At 45.0% G+C, this 5,058-nt stretch overlaps 1 protein-coding gene across 1 annotated transcript in view; it reads left to right on the forward strand.

Moving 5' to 3' along the window:
* LOC144227964 (solute carrier family 22 member 20-like) overlaps positions 1-5,058 on the forward strand; it is a 23,435-nt gene that overhangs the window by 16,494 nt on the left and 1,883 nt on the right.

The following is a 5,058-nucleotide window of genomic DNA, read 5'->3' on the forward strand; positions in this document are numbered from 1 at the left end:
CATTTTAAAAATGATCTCCAAAAAAAAAGAAAGAAAAAAAATGATCTCCAGGTGCCTGGTTGGCTCAGTCAGAAAAGCATGGGACTCAGTCTCTGGGGCCTGAGTTCGAGCCCCACATTGAGTGTAGAGATTCCTTAAATAAATACAACTTTAAATTTTTTTTTCAATATAAAACTCATCTCCAAGTTGTCTATATTGAGCAGGTTTTCTTTGGGAATCAAGGGGGAGAGGCACACAATGAAAGCAATTATAAGAATTCAATCAAGTCATTTCCCAGACACAGGGTAGCCCCTCTCTGGGCCTGGAAGCGAGGGAAGGGTCTGGAAGATGCTGATGTCCCCTAAACCTCGCCAAGATGAACCCTAAACCTTGCCAGGATTGTGGAGAGACCCAGATGAGAGGCAGCAGAGCCTGGACAAAGTGCCGAGGGTCTAATCAGTAACCTTCTGTGGCACTTCTCCCACTGGCGCTGGAGGCTTAGAGAAGTGAGGNGGGGGGGGCATGTGGGCGGCTCAGTCAGTTAAGCGTCCAACTCTGGACTTATTTATTTATTTATTTTTTCTAACATTTATTTAATTTTGAGAGAGAGAGACAGAGAGACAGAGCGTGAATGGGGGAGGAGCAGAGAGAGAGGGAGACACAGAATCTGAAACAGGCTCCAGGCTCTGAGCTATCAGCACAGAACCCGATGCGGGGCTTGAACCCACGAACCACGAGATCATGACCTGAGCAGAAGTCAGATGCATACCTGACTGAGCCACCCAGGCGCCCCTGGACTCTTGACAGGCTCAGGTCATGATCTCACAGTTTGTGAGATCAAGCCCCGAGTTGGGCTCCATGCTGAGAATGTAGAGCCTGCTTGCAATTCTCTCTCCCTCTCTCTCTTTCTCTGCCCTTCCCCCTGCTCACACTCTCCACTCTCTCTCTCTCTCTCTCTCTCTGTCTCTCTCTCAAAATAAATATTTAAAAAACATATACACCCCAAAGAAAGAAAACGCAGGCAAACATCAGGAAGGCCCAGGGCACAGCCCAGGGTCCTCTGTGTCTTGTTCATGTTGTTAGGCCTCCCTTTCCAAAGGAGAATCACCGAGGACAAAGCCCACAAAACACAAAAGGAGTTGGTTATTCAGGTTTACTTTAGTGCGTCCGGCTGGCCCCTCCCGAGCACCAGAAAAGTCCTCGGAAGAGCGCCCTGCCGAGCCATAGCTCAGGGTTTATACAGGGAGAGAGGGGCAAAGCCGGTGTACAGAAGCGAGAATTTTGCGGTCAGAGGTGGGGGTTGCTTAACAGTTGCTTGAAGAACATGTTTGAGCGTTCTAATCACAATGTTCACTAAAGATTTACATCTCAGGGGCTTGCTGCAGCCAGGAGGAGCTAGGTTGCTCAACCCCTGACCTTTTACCCGAATAGAGTTTGAGATCAAACAATGGTTGGTATCCTCATTTGCAAGCCCCTCACCAAAATTTTGGCCCAAGGGAGTTTTCACAGTGTGTCACGGGTGGTGAGAGGAATGTGAGATCTCACAGTTGCAAGGAAGCAACCTTTTTATATCCCGTTGGGTTGGTCACGGCTAACATCAGGTTGTGTAACCGGGTAAACCACTTGCAGACCATAAATCTATAACTCTCAAAAAAAAAATGCTAGACCAGCTGGTAAAGTTGCCCCTGGAGGGAGATTTTAACTGCACGTTATAAATTACTGCCTAGTACATTTCGTCTTTGTCTTGTGGTTTATGGCCAGTGTCTTGGCTCTAGATGCCTTTGAAGAGGAGCACAGGGCTACCACAGGCTGGCTATGAGTTAACATTGACCTTGACTGTTTTGAAGATCACAGACCAGTTATTTTGTAGATGTTCCCTTGGTTTCGGTTTCTCTGACGTCATAGGTTGTGGTTTGTGCCTCTCCGGCAGTGCTCTCACAGAACTGATGCTGAGTCCTGCTCATTGTATCCAATCAGGCGGTGCGCGATTTTGTCCTGTAACTGATAATGTCCCCCTGATCCCTTAATTAAAGTGATATCTGCCTCAGGCCTCTCCACTGTAAAGGTACTCTTTTCCGCTTTGTAATTAACAAGAATTTTGGGGCAAAGTACTTTGAAACTATGTAACTATTCCATCCCTCATCAAACTTTCAATTTATTATGTATTTATTTGTATCATTAGAGATTTATAAATCCTTATTTTTTCAATGTATTATACCCTGTTTATTTTTTTTAATGTTTATTTTTATTTTTGAGCGAGAAAGAGAGAGAGTGTGAGCGGGGAAGGGGCAGAGAGAGAGGGAGACACAGAATCTGAAGCAGGCTCCAGGCTCTGAGCTGTCAGCACAGAGCCTGATGTGGGGCTCAAACTCACAAACTGTGAGATCATGACCTGAGCCGAAGTCAGACGCTCAACCGACTGAGCCCCCCAGGCACCCCAATTTTTCTCAATTTTTAATCTCATCCAACAACGATGAGTGCTGGCCATAGGCCTTGGGGGTCAAGGCTTAAGAGAAGAAAATGGCTTTTCCAAGGTTCAAATCACCCATCTCCAAGATGGCCGCAAGCCCAGAGGGATTCGCTGTAACATACCTTCTAAAGCTAGTTCCCAGAGTAAAGATGGAAGGGAACTTCCTCCACTTCACGAGCTGACAAAAACCCATTTGTAAACAAATTATTTCTGTGTAAATTGCCAGGTCCTTTATGAATCACAAGACTAGATACTGTGCCTTCAGAATGGCCGAAATGCCTGGTGTGGGGTTGGGTCAACCTCTGTGACCCAGTTGGACTTATGCCCCAGTTTTTTGGAGCGACAGAGCAAAGGAACAGTTGACTAATAACCGTGTTGAAAAAAAGCCTTTTACTTAAGAATACAACATCCACAAAGAAGGAAATGCTGATTGAAAGTAAACAGAGGAAAGGTATTCACATCAGTCATAATCAAAGAAATGCAAATGAAAACAGGGGAGAGGTCATTTTAAAATAGCCAATCAGGAAAAGAAAATGAAACCATAGTAGTAGTCAATTAAGATGTATGGACAGGAAGGAGGGAACCCCTGCAACTTTTCTGGAATGTTCTTTGGCATTACTGTTCATGGGATGGAGAATTTTTCATATTCTTCTAAGCAGCAATGACATTTCCAGAACCCTACCCTAAGGAAATAAGCTGAGAGGCTCCTGGGTGGCTCAGTCAGTTGTGTCCGACTTCGGCTCAGGTTATGATCTCGTTCATGGTTTCAAACCTCTCGTCGGGCTGTGTGCTGACAGCTCAGAGCCTGGAGCCTGTTTCAGAGTCTGTGTCTCCCTCTCCCTCTGCTCCTCCCCCAATCATGCTCTGTCTCTCTCTGTCTCAAAAAAATTTTTTTTAAACTATAAAAATTTTTTTTAAAAAAGGAAATAAGCTGAAATGTGGACATTGGATGTGATGTATATGTTTATTCACAAAGGGTATTCATCACCACGCTTAATATGTCAGGANTCCCCTAAACCTTGCCAGGATCGTGGAGAGACCCAGACGAGAGGCAGCAGAGCCTGGACAAAGTGCCAAGGGTCTAATCAGTAACCTTCTGTGGCACTTCTCCCACTGGTGCTGGAGGCTTAGAGAAGTGAGGGGTGGGGGGTGGGCTTTCAGCCTTTTGGGAAGAGGTGTGGCGCTCCACCAAGGTCAAAGCCCAGGCCACTGGTTAGCTGGGACCTCCTCTGCCCTCCCATCCACGGTGAACCCCAGTTGCATGGCCGACCCCAGCATGTTTTGAATGCTGACTGGATTGTATTTCAGACATTAAAAAAAGAAGACCGTGGATTTCAGGTCACACAACAGGCTGCCTCTGGTCATCTTTGGTCATAAGATGACTTTGAAAAACGATATTGAACAAGCCTAACCATTGCAGCAGTTGGATCGGGAGAATGTCTGCCTCTGGGTTCTTAGGAATTATCTTTGAAAGGGATGGGGAATCAATCGGCCAGAACTGGGGAGAAACAGGCAGGCAGGCAGGCTTTTGTCTCTCGGTCCCTGCAGGCACACGACAGATAAAAACAAATAAGCTGGATGGACCGAAGGGGCGGAGTCAGACAAGCGTTCAAGTGCAGAAAAGAGACATGGAGGACGTAGAGCGAGAAGGAAAGTGTTTCTGGGGCGCCTGAGGGGCTCAGTTGGTTAAGCGTCCGACTTCGCCTCAGGTCATGATCTCACAGTTCGTGGGTTCGAGTCCCACGTTGAGCTCTGTGCTGACAGCCAGCTCAGAGCCTGGAACCTATTTTGGATTCTGTGTCTCCCTCTCTCTCTGACCCTCCCCTGCTGCTCTCTCTCAGAAATAAATAAAACATAAAAAAAAAAGAAGGAAAATGTTTCTTTGTGATTACGGGAAACAATAGTCCCGCACAAAAATGGCTTAAACCATCGAACTAGAATATTAGAAATAAAAGAGTTACAAAAACACTGATAAAACTTTTTTTTAATGTTTATTTATTTCTTGAGAGAGAGAAAAAAAAAAGCATGGACGGGGAGGGGCAGAGAGAGAGGGAGATAGAATCCCAAGCAGGGTCTACAAGGTCAGCACAGAGGCAGTGGCCAGGCTCGATTTCATGAACAGTGAGATCATGATCTGACCTGAAATCAAGAGTCAGACGCTTAACCGACTTAGCCACCAGGGGCCCCAAAACATTGAGAAAACATTTTGAATGTTNTCCTCCCCCAATCATGCTCTGTCTCTCTCTGTCTCAAAAAAATTTTTTTTAAACTATAAAAATTTTTTTTAAAAAAGGAAATAAGCTGAAATGTGGACATTGGATGTGATGTATATGTTTATTCACAAAGGGTATTCATCACCACGCTTAATATGTCAGGAAAAAAATGTAAACTTTGCAGAGTTCCATCAATTTAAATAGATTATGATATATTGTGCAAGAGTTAAAAGTTACGTTGCTGATGAGTTTTTCAGAGCATGGGGCACATTTACAATACACTGTTAAATAATATATTAAAATTAATTATGATATTTTGCTAATTATGTCCATAAATAGAGACTCAAGGGGCGCCTGGCTGCCTCAATTGGTGGAGCATGGGACTCTTGATCTCAA

Source organism: Crocuta crocuta, unplaced genomic scaffold, assembly GCF_008692635.1.
Source record: "Crocuta crocuta isolate KB4526 unplaced genomic scaffold, BGI_CrCroc_1.0 scaffold53, whole genome shotgun sequence".
Taxonomy (NCBI): Eukaryota; Metazoa; Chordata; class Mammalia; order Carnivora; family Hyaenidae; genus Crocuta; species Crocuta crocuta.